The sequence below is a fragment of the Podarcis cretensis genome (genome assembly GCF_951804945.1).
Source record: "Podarcis cretensis genome assembly, chromosome: 1".
NCBI lineage: Eukaryota > Metazoa > Chordata > Lepidosauria > Squamata > Lacertidae > Podarcis > Podarcis cretensis.
Window position 1 is genome coordinate 82,608,892 of NC_137170.1, and position 16,408 is coordinate 82,625,299.

At 42.6% G+C, this 16,408-nt stretch overlaps 1 long non-coding RNA gene across 3 annotated transcripts in view; it reads right to left on the minus strand.

The window, feature by feature from the left end:
• The window catches only part of LOC307205018, a 36,054-nt gene that overhangs the window by 2,076 nt on the left and 17,570 nt on the right, over positions 1-16,408 (minus strand). For 2 of the 3 annotated variants that reach the window (XR_013833798.1, XR_013833799.1), the window contains exons 1-2: positions 3,884-4,868; positions 1,954-2,106 (exon numbers count right to left, since the gene is read on the minus strand). This is a non-coding gene — a long non-coding RNA (uncharacterized lncRNA). Of the gene's footprint in view, positions 1-1,953; positions 2,107-3,883; positions 4,869-15,176; positions 15,342-16,408 lie in introns of those variants that run through there. The other variant, XR_013833797.1, reaches the window with a different exon arrangement.

Sequence of the window (16,408 nt, forward strand, 5' to 3'; positions counted from 1 at the left end):
AGAAAGCCTTCCTTCGCCACTGCTCTAGGCCCCCGACAGAGCCCTCACACCTCCTTCCTATAGCTGGGCAAGTGCTTACCAGGCACTCTGCTCAGCGTCCAATACATTGGAGTGGTCACACTGCTCTAAAACCACCTCTGCTCTCCCCCAGGTATTGGGTTATAGTTTAGAACTTGCTCCACTGCAGTGGTCATTGTAAGCAAGTGCCTCTTCCAATACTCAGCCCACCAACAGCACCAGGATTCACAGCAGCTATAGAAATAAAACACTATCCCTGCCTGTATATGCCAGAGACCAAACCTGTCACTGCCTATCAGTCCTATCAAACTTTACACTTGTGTCACTTGCTTCAAGCAATATTAAATAATTTGCCACTTGTTGCTGGCAATCCTGAATTATTCCCACCCCGCTGTGGCTTCTTACTATAGGTCTGTCATTTCTTCTACTTCTTCTTCTTCAATAAGTCATATTGCCAGTTGCAATTTAATTTCTTTTTGTACTTTAATATTGTACAAATCTTCAGGATCAAATATTGATGCTGTTCCACAATTTGTGTCCTGAATAAATGCTATAGAACTGTGCTTTTATCACCTTACATCAAGGATTATAGCTTTTATTTCCTGCCCTTACAGCTGTTTTCTGGAAATAAAATATTTTATTCCCTGGCAATTCTACAGCTGTGAAATATGTTTCTATAACTAACTGCTTTTGAAAATATGTAAGGTATAAATATATCAGTATAAAAGGGTGGTCGGAAACCTGACCTGCAGGCCAAATTCAGCCCAGCAAGGGACTCCATTTGACCTACAAAGAAAGAGTTTGGATTTGATATCCCGCCTTTCACTCCCTTTAAGGAGTCTCAAAGCGGCTAACAATCTCCTTTCCCTTCCTCCCCCACAACAAACACTCTGTGAGGTAAGTGGGGCTGAGAGACTTCAAAGAAGTGTGACTGGCCCAAGGTCACCCAGCAGCTGCATGTGGAGGAGCGGAGACGCGAACCCGGTTCCCCAGATTATGAGACTACCGCTCTTAACCACTACACCACACTGGCTCTACACTCACACTACACTACAAGACTGTTTCACACAAACTACGCCCACTGGCAGTACACCTGATGTCAAAAGCAGGTAGGGAGTCCCATCCCATCAGCCGACGGGTGGTGACTCCAAGCCCACAAGATAGGCTGTGCAACCAAGTTCTCCATGGGCAACTTGATCATGTAGCCAGTTCTTGCAGAAGACAAACTTGAAGTCATCTCTTTAGGTGTCCAGCAGCACTTTAAAGCACGACGCAGGGCTCTTTGCAAGCCATGTGTGCTGCTTTGAAGTCCTGGCACTCATCACCTGATGTCATGTGACTGACAGCTGGGAGGCTTGCGAGCCGTGGGAAAACCGCTCCTATTATAAAACTACATGCAAGTACTCCTACTCCAATGAGTACTTCTGTTGCTATGTAACATTTACTTAAAACTCTAGTCATACTTTATAGCTTGGTATTGATGCAGTGTGGTGACCGTTGACCTTAGCCAAGGTAAGTAAATCGTGTAATGTTCTTCCTGCCATTTGCCAGATGTTAAATCTTGTTGCAACTGATTTTGCATGCAGCAGAAACCATTTCCAGAGGAGTAGTTTACTGTGTTGTGCTGTGTGCACATTCGTGGTTAATCTAGCTCCAGGGCGTTCCAAACTGCTTTTGTTTTTGTTTTAGCCCATGTGCACACAATGCTAGTCAGGATCTACAGACATCTTGGAGTTTCTGCTAAAAAGAACCCTGCATTTTGATTCAGTTTCTAACTTGGAAACATTGCTTGTTCAATGTGTGGTGAATGAATCCCAGATGTGTACAAAGAATACATGTGTTGGGGTGGTCCTAAGTCTATGACATCAGCAGGGTGTGTGTAATCCCACTTCCTACCTGCACTTTGGAATCATTCATTTCTGGCACTCTACTCACCTGTACTCCTCCCTGTGCCTATCAAACGTCATATAGTTCATTTCTCATAAGCATCATGAGCAGACAAGGCAAGTGCCATGATGGAAGCTCTCCCTCTTTCTCAGCCTTGCTTCAGCCAGAGCACATCTCTCCTGGGACTTCAGGCTACTGAACCTGCATGGGAGAAGGTGGAAATGTTTAAAGCACCTGATGAAGCTAACCCTGTCTCCGCCCAATGGTGTGTACACAAAATAGGAGATTTCAAAACACACCAAGCCATTCCGATGTGTATAAAGGTAAAGGGACCCCTGACCATTAGGTCCAGTCGTGACCGACTCTGGGGTTGCGGCGCTCATTTCGCTTTATTGGCTGAGAGAGCCGGCGTACAACTTCCAGGTCATTGTAGACAGCATGACTAAGCCACTTCTGGCAAACCAGAGCAGCACATGGAAATGCCATTTACCTTCCCACCGTAGCGGTACCTATTTATCTACTTGCACTTTGAAGTGCTTTCGAACTGCTAGGTTGGCACCACCCGCGTCCCTTTCCGATGTGTATAAAGGCATGCAAATTCAAATTGAAATACAGTGAGACAAAAATGGCCAAAGGTAGTATTTTCTGTATTTCAAAATTCTCAAGACGTTGGTCTGAATTAAAAAGCTTGTCCTGATGCTAAAGCTAATCAGTGTGAATGTGCAACACTCTCTGTTTTGGTACATTAATTCTGTGTTTCCTTCCATAGGCACATGAATTATAATGGCATGTTTCTCACAATACCTGATTTTAAACATCCATATTAATCTCATAATGATAGTTTACTTCTGTTTTGTTTACAGGAAAATGAGTAACTGTCACAATTTTATTTTATACAGTCCAGTAATCTGCTTGTGTGGTTAAAATGCAACAGATTTGGGATTCAACACAGCTTTGTTCCCTGCAATCAAATAATATTTTACCATCTGTATGAGACTTTTTTATTTTTCTATATAGATTTAGATGTCGTCTTCTGCTACTGAACTAATACATTAAATATGTGGTGTTGATAATATTTCCAGAGCATTGGTCTTAACATTCCTATTCTCCTACTTAACATACTTATTTTGAGAATGGTCTGTTGCAATTCTTAAATTGTGTTACTCTCAAGAGGAAAATGTCTGATTGCACTGCAGACATAAATTCATGCTCCTGAACTACTGGCTGATTCTATGATGCTGAAGGTACGTAGTAAGAAGGTATTAATCATTCAGACAGCATTTTTAGATTTCCCCTGTTGGATGCCTGGAGTGGAGCAGGGCAGTAAAATCTTTGCAAGTCCAGTTGCAATGCTACCTACATTATGCACAGTTCCCTGGTCTTTTGCTTCTAACCAGTTTTCTCTACTGGCCGCACTTGGTAATTCAGAGCACACCAGTTGCTAATAACTCTATAGACAAATTGATCCTTTAGCTATTCTTCAAACTCTGAGTCATGCTAAACATAGAGTGCTAGCCACAGAGGCTTAAGTATAATTTTTTTTATAAAAAAAAAAAAAACATTCTCCCTTTGGTATTGTCCAATATCACAGAAATCTGTAATTTTTCTGCTAAGACATTTCCCTCAGATAATTAACATAGTTTAATGAGGATGTTAGACACTGGCTTCTCTTATTGCTCCAAATTGCATACACACTATTGTTAGAAATGAACTCTTGGGTGTTTCAAGGTCATCCTAATTATTCTTGGTTCTACATTGCACTACTTACAATTCAGGCTTCCTCAAACTCAGCCCTCCAGATGTTTTTGGCATACAACTCCCATGATCCCTAGCTAGCAGGACCAGTGGTCAGGGATGATGGGAACTGTAGCCTCAAAACATCTGGAGGGCGGAGTTTGAGGAAGCCTGACTTACATAATATTTGTCTGCCATATCCCCTATGGTCTTGCACCTAACACATGCATATATTGTGGGAGACCTTACTGGGATGTCACTCAGGATGCACAGGGCAGGTCTTCGATGTCTTTCACCTTAAGTTGAACTATTAAAAAAGAAGAAAAATCACTTGCAAGAATTGCACTGTGCCATAAATGCATGGTTTGACACTGAAATGGCAGAATGGCTGCTGCAGAAGCAGGCTGCAGCAGTTGGCTACAGCTGAACAGGGGGTTATTGGTTTATGGGGGGTTTTGTTCTTGTTATTATAATGTTATTTTGTGCTTTTATATTGTATTTTTATGTTGTGAACCATCCCGAGATCTAAAGATGAAGGGCAGTATACAAATTAAACAAACAAACAAACAAATGTGACATCAGCAATGACCCCCAAGGTATTTATGTGATGTAATGTCTGAACATCTTTTCTTGCTCTGTGGATATAAGCTGGAGCCTTCTTCAACAAGCATGAGGAGCAGGGGCTACACTGTGCATAGTTGTGCCTTGAGAAAAATCCTGGATAAAAAAGGCTGGAGTGTAGACAAGCCCTTCATTAAAATGTTATTTTTAACTGAGGCTGTAGAATGAGTTGAACTCAATAGTATTAGCATACGGGGAGCTGAATGAATGACCTAGGTTGTGTTTCATGGTTGTAGGCAGGGTGGTGGAGTCAATGGGCAGTTGGAACATCTGAGGAATGAGACGGAGGCTTGGGGCATCTTTGCTCTCCCAGGAAATCCTGCATCTGCCGCCTGAGGCTGGGAGAGACAACAGTAGCAGCCACGCAATGAGGAAGTTTTGGCCTGTGTGAGACTAATATCTATCTGCTTCAACAATCCATTCTAGGCCATGAGAGGCAGCTGCAGAATGGCCATCATGGTTGGGCCATCAAAGAATGGGGGGGGGGTGCTTTTATGCATCCCTTTGCCCTTCTGTGATGACTACTGCATCATTGTCTATTTTATTGTGTTTAAAATATATTGTAAGCCACCCTGTAAACGTCGGTTAGTAGGCAGGATATAAATACTCCTTAAAAATAAATAAATAAATAAAGAAATAAATAAATAAATAAATAAATAAATAAATAAATATGAACTAAACAAGTCAGAGTCTTGTTGTGGTTTGTTCAGTCATCCCATCCTGAACGTGTGGTTTTATTTTCCTCAAACCAGCCATGAGCAGTAAACCAAGAACAAACTTTGGTTACCACTTGTGGTTTGTTGGGAGGGAAACAAACCACGAACCCTAATTCAGCTGACACAAGAAACCACACTCTGGCTCGTTTCATCCACAGCGCACCAGGAACAGGTGCATTGTGAGACCTTTTGAGTAGCGTAGAGTAGACCATCACGCTGCTTGTGTGAATTAAACCATAGTTCGTTTTAAAGAGCGGCTGAATCTGATGGGTGAACGAGGCCAATGCGCAGCAAGATTATACCAAGTTTATATACCTCCAAGTACATCTCATGCACATCTCAAAGCTCCCTCCCTCAGAATGTTAATGTACTTGCTTCCTCTCTCAGCATCACGCCCCCAGAATGTTAGCATGTACATCATACCCAAAGGACAGATGGAGAAGAGACGTCACAGCTCTATGTATGGGATATATAGGGAATAACCTACAAGAGAGCCAACAGAGGTGAGAAAGACACAGAAATGACTGGGAGGGGGAGGGGGTTAACAGCCAGACTTTGCTTCAGATACTTCACCAAGGAGAAGAGAAGGACAAATTGTTGCTAAGGGAAATGAGACAGATGGTTGGAACAAACAACTTGCTGACTCTTTCAGGCCTTAAAACTCTCCAGATCCTGTTGTGAAGGAAGAGGGGGAAATTAAGCTGCCTGTGCAAACACACACACACACACACACACACACACACACACACACACACAGCCTTAGGCATGTGTTTCCAACAAATGCACAGGTGTCACCAGCACACTGCCTCTGCTCTGTCCATCACCTCACAACATCTCTCCTATGCCACCCCACCCCCATCTCTCGCTGTCCCTGTTTTCCCCACGATTGCCTCTACCTCCATCTCTTCTGCTTTATTAACCACCTCGGCCAGTTTGTTCCTCTTAGCAATTTGCTAGGAGCGCTGGATGGAGGGAGCCTAGCTAATGCTGTGCCTCTGGAATCGAGAGCGACCGAGTTAATGTCACGTCTCTGGGGTACTCCTGCGGAGTAGCTGCATTAAATGACGGTTCTGGAATGGAGTGCCTCTCTGTGTGTGATTGGGCTCTAGGACATATTGTCTCCTAGAGAGCACAGCACCACGACATTTAATGCCATCTGATCCTTTGGGTTTCTGCCTTTCTCACGACTGTGCCAAGGCCTGCCTGGCTCATGAGCCTCTCTGACTTGGATGAAGCGCCTGTGATTAAGAATCCAGTCAACATGTCCATGTAGCCGTCGCCACAATCCAAATCATAATAAAGACAGGCAGCCATTGGGGGAGGGGGGAGCTGGGAGGCGGGTTGAGGTGAGAACGGAGCCAATAATTTCTCAGCTTTGTTGAAAGCAAGAAAACAAAAACCCGGTACTGGTATGTAAAGCTTGAAAAGAAAACACACTTCCCAAAATATATGCCGTAAGCCTACTGTGGTTGTGGTACTGTTAAACTGCAGTGAATTAGAAATCTAGCCACAATTCTGTATTATAGGTATGGGGAAGCTTGCCTCTGACCCTCGAGATATTGCTGAACTACAACTCCCATCAGCCCTGGCAAGCTTGGTCAGGGTAATAGAAAGTTGCAGTTCAACAATATGTGGAGGGTCAAAGGTTCTATGCAATTGCTATATAATATATACACCTTTTCTTTTCTTTTCTTTTCTTTTCTTTTCTTTTCTTTTCTTTTCTTTTCTTTTCTTTTAATTATTTTAGTCTAAATGTTTATAGGCTGACCAGATTCTCAGGACAGCTTACAACAATGTAGTTTTTAAAGCAAATTTAAAAATACATACAACATTATACGACAGCAAGAAAATGTAGCAGCATAAAAGCATGTGGCAAAGGGGAGAAATAAAACTAAAGCTGAATCAGAAGAAAAGTCTCGTGATAATAAAAAAGTCTTCTTCCCCTGTCACCAAAATAGCATCAACTTAGGCACCAGGTAAGCCTCTCCGGGGACAACATTCCATTGCCATGATGCCACCACTGAAAAGGCTCTTTCCTGTGGAGACTTTGCATTGAAACTGTTACTGTTAGGCTCAGTTAACAGCTTCCCTGTAAGTGAAGTGTAGGGCTCCAGTGGTTCTGCACATAAGAAAGACTTGGGTATCAATAACTCTACATCATTTTCCCTGGCTTAATCCTGTTTTAAGTGCAGTTCTTTTTCCTCTGTATATAATTGCTGTAATTGCCACAAGCTTTTCACATTTTTCTGTAATTTTGTATGCTGTTTTTAAATTGCTATGTAATTTTCTAGTTTTGTATGTTTATAAATTACTTTTTTAAAAAACCACCACTCTTCCTTTCATTACACTTTGAATAATTCAGCAATGACCAGTACTGGTTAATAGCAGGTCTTACGCCCTTCCCCCATCACTTACGGTCTTTGCACCTTTTTTGCTCTCACAATTTGACTGTAATTGCTCATTTAAAACATGTTCACATAACTTATTTCCACAAAACGTACTCCCTGAGCCCTCATATCCCAGCCAGATTGCTGAGATCTGGAGGAATGCTGTTAGCTGTCCCTCATGTCACAGAGCCTGGACTGGCCTTCACCAGAAGTCAGCCATTTAGTATCGCTGGACCCATGCTATAAAATGGTATTCTGTCCTGCTTGAAATTTATTTTCAAAATGTTTTTATATTGCTTTGCACCACCCTGATATTTTGTGAGAGGGTGGTATATACCTATGAGTTGTCAGTGTCCGGGGTAGCCCAGCTGTTGCCACCGGTGCCACAGGATCAACCCCACTGCCACTGGATCAAAGCAGGGCCACCTGCCCGCCCACACAGGGGGAAGCCCGCCCAGCTGATGGGGTCCTTGGTGGGCGGAGAGGAGCACTGGGTTGGGGCATGCTGGGGGCACCTGTAGTGGGGGGCTCCTGGTTCACACCCACTAAAAAAATTATGCACCTGGAGCTACAGCCCCCTGGCAACGCCCACACAATGCCCCTGAATATAAGAGTAAATAGGATAATGTCACAACACTATGTAACCAAATTTGACTCCCTGCAGATGCCACATGAAATCAAAACATGGTGAGAACAATGCTTCCTGAGTAGGTGAACAATTTCACAGCAACCACTGAAAAACTCAGCAAAAGGCCACAATATGTTTCCGTGGTCGTGTGAAAATGTTCACCAGGAACATTATATAAGAGGTTCAGCAATATGTTCATAAAGGTTGATACATTTTACTTTCAATAAAACCAGTATATGGTGAAGCCTGCCTCCAGTGTAATCATGAGAAAAACATAAGACCTTCTGTCTGCTGTTTCTCAGGCTCCAGCCACCTTGCTTCTTGAGCTCAGAGACCCCAGGGCAGAGCTTTCACCCTTCAGGTATGGAACTGAATATGGCCACCCAGAGCCCTTGCCTAGATCCTGACAACATCTAGAGTCACAGAAAACCACAAAATATCCAGAAAAATAAAAGGATGTTCACAGAACCAGCTTTTTTCCAAGAGTTATCACTAGTTAAGGCATCTTTACAGAAATATCCCCCTGTCCCCCACCATAAAGAAAAAACACTACCGGTAGGCATGCTTGCTTTGATCAAGGATGCGTTCATTTCTTGTTTATTTATTTCAATTCTTTATAAGGTACCCTGCCTTTCAGGATACAGATTCTTCCAAGCCAATGGAACTACATTTAAAAAACACCCCCCCCCCAAAATATAATAAACAATATCAAACTATAAAAAGGTCATCACGATCCTTCTCCCAGGAGGTTTGATGGTAGATGGACCCGGGAGGTGGTGAAGCAGGCTCCGAAGTGGTTTTTGTGTGTCTCCTTAGAAAGGAGACTTGGTGTGCTACCCTTTGAATTACCGTACTTTCTCCAATTCCTCTGAAGCACAGGTCAAGAACTTGTTAAGGAGAGATGCCCATAAGGAGCACTGAGTCAGCAGCTAGCTTCTTAGGATCTGTTGCTGAAGCTGAGGCAAATGGCAAGAGCTCTGTGTCACTGGCATGTCTGTGTGAAGGACACCAACAGCTGAGAGAAGACAGCAACTGTGTATTCCCATTTGGGATGCTCTCCTCTCCGTGGCATACCTCGCTTCTGAATCTGGGCCTGAATGGAAGCACCCAGCCATGCAAGAAGGATAGAATCAAAGGGATTGTGTTCAGTTATTCTATCGAAGGGTCCATAATTTCAATGATAAGGGAATAATCACAGCAAGGTATTTCTCCATTGGCTGTGTATACAGTTCTTGTTTCCACTGGTTGAAGTAGGTGTGCAGTTCATACTCTTGGTTTACCAGCAGGGTTAAATATGGCCTCCTCTGTGTTGTGGAAATTCTCGCCAACTATGGAACATGCATGGTGTGGAGCCAAGTGGACAGAAAGAATCTCCACGCTGCTCTCATGGTACTCAAACCTAGAGTTTTCCAATTAAGCTGAATGTTGGGAGATTCAGAGCAGACAGTTGAAGTGCACACAGTGCACAGATGAGCTATGGAATTTGCCAATCACAGGATGTGATCTGGATAGCTTTAACAGGGGATTAGACCAGTTCATGGAATGTAAGGATATCCCTGGCTACTAGTCAGGGTGGCAATATATTACCTCCAATATCAAAGTTATGCCTCTGAATATCAGTTGTTGGGGAACACAAGTGGGAGAGTGCTAGGTGCACATGTATGCTGCTTGCAGGCTTCCCACACGCATCTGGCTGGTCATTGTGGGAACAGAACGCTAAACTTGGAGGACTTTTCATCTGATCCAGCAGCGCTTTTCTTTTGTTTGTTTACTACCAATGAGCTTCTGGCCTGTTTTCCTGAAGTTGTGAAAGGTGCCCAAGAATTAACCCTCCACTTGGTATTATGACAAGAAGGATCCTTCCAATAGCCATTTAGGGACAGATTCCAAATTTAGTAACAGGTTCCCAGTTTTAGAGACCCAATCACCAGGCAGGGACAAACGTACCCAACATCAAGGAACAAAATGGTAAAACTTCTGTGTTAGCCTTCTACAACTCCATGCTCTGAGTATTCTTCAGTCTTGTTGGTGTGTGACTTTCCAGCTGGTATATCAGGAAAAATATTGTTGCATGCCACCCCAATCTCCGAGCGGTGCAAGATTCCAGGGGTCCCAGGCGCTTACTCAGGGTTTGTGTTTCCTTTTGGAAATGAGGCACAGCGGAGACTGTGGCGCCATTGTGATATATGGATTATTTACACATGTATACAACCTGATCCTACAATGGAGGGGTTCACAACATTAACACCCCAAAGGAATCTTGCTTCTCCCATAGCTGCAGACTTGGATTCAAACAGAAATCAAACATTGCTCTGACTCTCTCCAGCTTGTTGCCTTACTTCTAGGTCACATTCCTGCCCAAATTCTGCTCCCAACTGGCTTATTCTGTAGAGGGAGGGGGCTGCACCGATTTGCCATCTTGCACCAAACACCTTAATCTCCCATCACCTCACCAGGAAGCTATGTTGGCTATTTCTTGGAATTAAAAGGCTGGATTAGTTTCTAACACTTGCCAGTTCCCCACCCACCCCCACCCCCACATTCATAACAATATATTAAAAGGAAATTCTGGCTTTTACAAATATAGTAGGGATTGCCTATATAAATTCCCATGTTATTTCAAAACTGAACAGCCCACAGTGTTGTGAACACCCCAATATAACTTCCTAGATGATTTGTTTCTAGAGCTGACCAAACCTGGCTTGAGTTTAGGGACATAGCCAGCTTTCCTGGGGTGCCGAGAAAGGCAGCCTTGGAAATGGTAGGGTCTGCCGCTGCTGGCACAAAAAAAAAGGGGCAAGTGCCATCTCTGTGGGTGACACAGTGAAAGAAAATTGCATCAACAATGGGCCTCATGTTTTGCCTGTCCAACTCACGCAGCTGTGAGATGTGGTGAATTGTGCCCAAGCTGCTGGAGTACAATATTCTGTGGTTCTGTGAAATTTGTTGCTACTGTTATGGGTAATTCACAACTCATGATTACTGTTATTCAACTGTAATAATTATACGTATGTTAATGGCACAGTATGTTGCTGTATGTTTTAAAAACAGTGGGGTCTACTAGACCCCACACATCATCCTTGTAGTAGCCTTATGTATTTTACATTGTGGGTATTATTGACCCTACTTTGCAGATATGTTAAGGTTTTTTTTAGTTACATGCAAATGATGTCATGCTTAATATTTTCTCAGAGGTGTTTTATTTGTATGGTTTTCTTGGGGTACATTTGAACCTGAAACTGGACTGATATACTCAGTGGAGGATTAATTATTATACTAGCCTCTGTTAACTTATTCCAGGTTCCTTAAGTTGTTGGCCTCTGTAAGGTTAATAATAATAATAGTAAAAGTAATAATAATAATAATAATAATAATAATAATAATAATAATAAAACCCCATTCAACCTAAGGATCCTGGGAGAGTTACAACAACTTAAAATACAATACTAAAAATAGTTTAAAAACTTAGAATTACAAAAAATGAAATCACATCAGGTGCCAAAGGCCAGGGTATATATAATCAGCCTCCCTGCCAAAGGATTGTAAGGTAATAGCCAATGTAATACCAGTTTGCAAAAGAAAATATCCATGGAGAATAAGACCCAGGAAAAAGCTGGGAATGTCAGAAACTTCATTGGAAATGGGAGTGGAAATTGTCATAATATGCATGTTTGAGGTCAGGAATGGAAATCACAGAAGTGAAATATGAGGGGCGGGGGTTAGACTGCAAACGTTACACACATAGTTATGTTATTTTCTGCATTGTTTTGGACACTTCTCTTCCATCAAAATTAATCACACAATTAATTATGTTAGTTTCAGGCATAGTGGATAGTGAAATGAATAATGTACGTTTTAGTGGAAGTTGAATGTCAGTAGAATAGCACTGTTTATGACAAACACAGAATGGGACAGAAGTCACCAGCTCCTTACATCCCTAGAAATCGCGGCAACACCTTCACGTTCTTGCTTGCTTGGCTACTATTAACAGCCAAAGTCTGGCACTTAGGCTGTTTAAATACATTTTATGCATAACATCTGACCGAGGCCTACATTTATTTTGTTGTTGTTGACTATATTCAGCCAGCATTTGGTTCTTTCCTGCAGCAGTAATGGAAGCACAGATTCACATTCAACATAATGAATGTGAATTTCCCCCCACAATGCAGCTCATTCAAACCCACCGAGTGACTAACAATGGGTGCCTGGCAAGGGGCCACTCGGTTGCCAAGGAATCCCAGATGCCTTTGGAACACAAGAGGCTGTTACAAGGAGCTGTGCAGTTCAGCTACAGAACAAGGCCTCTTATTTGAAACTATTTTCAGAGACATATACAGAAAGAGGCACAGAGGAACATGCTTTTCCAAAGACTGTGGCAGTTTGCCAGGCAGGCTACTGTGGCCATTCTCTTCCTCTGAAGCCACAACACTAGAAACTGAGCTCTGCTTCCCCTGTTGGGCTTTACGGAAGCCCTGTGCTGGCTCTAAATGAATCAGAAAGGTCATTCTTGTTTACCAAATACCAAATGTCTCATTCTTGTGGGTCTCTTTCACGGGTCTTTGTTGGAGGAGCCTTAACTAGGCATTTCTGTAAACAAGCCTTCAGAGATCAGGTGTATGATGTAAAAACTAGAGCAATGTTGGCTTCATCCTTTAGCAGCAGCTCATTTGTATGGGAGAAACAGTTGACGGAGTGCCCAGTGGATGGTCTCTTCAGAGCTGGCAAAGGCTGATAGCAGCCATAGCTTATCTCGGAAATAAGTAGAAGTGATACCTGAGTGTCATTACCTGGGACCCAGCTGAATGTCATGACCTGAGACCCACTGGGGTCAATACGGCAGGCAGGCATTTCTGAGCTTACATTGCTCTCATACGTTGCTTTCACAGCTCTAATATTTTTGCTTTGAATAAGTTTCTACTAAACAATAGCTTACAGTCCGCTGTCAGCAGCTAGCAGGACACCAAGGAGAGGGTGTGCCAATTAGGAGTTCTGCCAAGTCCCTTCAGGTTAGCTGGAAGGTGAAGTACAGAGTACCCCTATACTGACATGCTCTCACCCTGTCACAGAACATGTTTCTGATACACAACTGACCTCAGCCTGCTAAGTGCTAAGCCTGCACAAACAAGTTCCCAGTCACAACCACAATGGCACAATGTATCTGTGCCATTGTCCTGCATAAAAGTATATACCTAGCTAAGCAGAGATTTTTTTATGCACCTCAACCTGTCTTTTTGCTAACCAGCAGGGCATCGCTTATCAGCTTCACATACCAGAAAGGTGAAGTGGCCTTGAAGAGACCAGAAGCTCCAAACTGACCGCTTCATGTAACAGACTACCAAAAATGCAACGTTTTGCACGCGACAGAAGAATAGTTAATTTATAAACTTTGTTCAGAACTATCTGTTGCCATGGTACAGCTAGTAGACAGGAGCGTGCTTTTTTGTATACCAGTAAGGAGTCCACAAGCTGTCCACATGTTCTGTTATCCAGTCATGTTTCTGAAAGGGATCGTTCACAAGCTAATGTTATTAAAGTGTCTTGAATTTTGTATTCGGGGTCCAGAATTTGGAGAACGCCTCTGGATCATTTATTCTTACTGTGGTCTGCAATAAACACACCCAGGGGGTGCATGGCACCTATACTTGCCTCCCACCAACTAATTATTTTTTGTCATTTTTTCATGGTAATATCACAGATTTTATGGTCTGTTGTTTTTTAGGATACCTAAAATATTTTGCTTATTAGGGGCTACCCCAAATTTTGTGGCTTGGCTTTTGAAAAATAGGGGGTCCTCAGTAATTAGCTAATTTTGAACCCCTGCTGCATAGCATTATGCAGCTTCTATGATGCCGCCTCTGCCATCATTACCACTGATTACCTGCATCTTCTGAAAAGACAGCTTCCCTCCCTGCCCCCAGGCTTTCCCTGAATCCTGTTTTCTGTATGTTCTAATGCTTTACTGTATTTCTAGTATTTTTATTGATGTTCTCAGTAGTTTGCATGGATGGGTTTATGGTATAGTTATGTAATATTTGCCTACATTGCTTAAACATATTTTATATATTGAGCAGTATAAGAAATGGTCTTAGATAAGTAAATACAAATAAACAAGAGGCACTCCTTTCAGGGGAGGTGCATTGTTAGGAAGTGATGGAGGAACAAGCACTGCTGGTGCTCACCTCAGTTCTGTGAATACTGATCAAGAGCAGGCTCCAGTCTCTGGGGAAGTGAAGCCAGCACCTTCCGCCAGCAGTAAATTGACTTTCAAAAGAAGTAAATAAATATTTTAAAGGCTTGCAGAGCAATCTCTGCATAACAGATCAGTTATACAAAGGCTTTAGCCGTTTCTCACTTGAGCGCAGGAAATAAACCTTAACAGGAAGGTTTTCGCCTTTTTAGAAAAAGGCAACTGGGAGAGCCGAATCTCCCATTTTTGTGTGCTGATTTTTATCCACTCGGGCTTGTTCACATAGGAAATGGGCTGCCTAATGAATAAAACTGCTCAGAAATTTAAGTTAATGCAAAGGAGTGGTACTAGGATTGCTGACTGGGATTAGGCATTCACAACGTATTTGACCAGCCTTAAAAGTTGCCTTGGGTTCACCCTTATAGGTTATTTAAGACTAGGCAGCAATTGGATGACACATCCAGGCCCAGGACATTTTACTGCCTGAGGCAGAGAAGCAAATGGCACCCACTCCACCCACACTCCACCCCAAGTCAAGGTGCATAGCACCCAAAGCCAGCTACGTTATTCCGGCACCTGTAAACAAAAATCCCCAAAAGCACTTCTCCCCGGCAGCAAAAATGCAACAACAATAATATAACTAGCCCCTTTCATCCAAAACTTAGGTGTCCAAGGCAGTTTTAACCTGATACTGCAGCTTCTTCTCCAATTATTTTACACTGGAGGCAGTCTCCATCAGCCCTAGCTATCATGATCAATGGTCATGAATGGCCACAGGTTCTCTATGACTCTGATGTTAGGTATGCATATGGATGTTTTTGGATAAGGTATTAACTTTCAAGGCAGAGAAACTATTTGACAGGGCACACACAGACACAGAACAAAGCATGAGCAAAGCTAAGTGTCTCCCCTCCCCGCTTGCCTACGAAATGCCCATAAGTAAGATTCAGGCAAAAGCTACAATAAGCATACTTCTTCTCGGCATCCCTTGGGCTTACCTCTGAGTACTTACTTGGGAATGGAGCACAAAGGTCCTCTTTCCTCTGTGTTGCAGATTCTTTTATATTGTTTTCCTGATCACTATAAGTCCTGCTTCCACCAAGGAGTCCTTTTTTGGGGCTGTTTGTACATGATGAGTCTCCAGCCTCCATGAGGAACTACAGCTGTAATGCATGATTTAAATATTGAAGAAGATTCATACATCTGCTCAGTACATCACAAGTATTTTGCAGGAAGTCCAGAAGAGGAACTGCTAGCCATATGGAACTTGACACAATCTTCCAGATGTTAATATGATTATTTATTATTTAGAGGGCTGCCAGACAAGGTCTGTGAAAATTCCCCCCTTATGAAGCTGCATGGTTGCCTAGTTACATACTTTTTAAAAACTCAGGTCTGGCCATGGGACAGAGCTGGCCCTGGTTGCCCTGATGAACTATCTTTACCACAAGTGTATGAGCCTCAATCTCTATGTGGCTTTCGCCACATGCTTTGTATCCTCCTGGACCAGCTCCAAGGAATGGGAATTAGGGGCCCTCTGCTACTGTGGTTCTAATCCTACTTACATGACTAGGCCCAAAGAATAGCATCGGGAGAGTACTACTATTCAGCCTAACCAATGCTTTGGAATATCTATATGAAACTTTTGGAAGAGGTCACTGGGAAATCTGGGGCATGGCCCATCCCTATGGAAGGAAGAAGCCACCGCCAAAGAAGATTGGTAGAATAATCCAGTGAACTATGCAGGGCACATTAGACAATTTGAAACCCAAAAAGATGTTGGGTTTTTTTCCCTTTCTTTTTTCTTTTATATAAGGGGAATGTTTAAAGCATAATCTTGTGAGCTTTGTTTATAGGCTTTTACATTAGTTGAACTTTTAAAAGTCACTTGTAATAAGAAGAAGAAGGTTTAAAATTTAGATTGTTAAGAATATAAGATTTTAAGGACGTGCATGAATAAGAGTAAAATAATGGAACCAGGAGGGGGAGTGGAGGGAAGTCAATTAAGATTTATGGCTGAAATTGTTTAAAGTGAAATTATTTGGGTTTTGTTTTTTTTTGGAAAATTAATAAAATGTTATCCAAAAAACAACAACAACACGGAAATCTGGGGCATGGTCCTTTCTGTATGCTGATGATACTCAGCTCTGCTTCTCCACAACATCTGAATCAGGAGACACTGTGCAGTGGGATGGATGAGAGAAAATAAGCCTGAATCCAAGGAAGATGA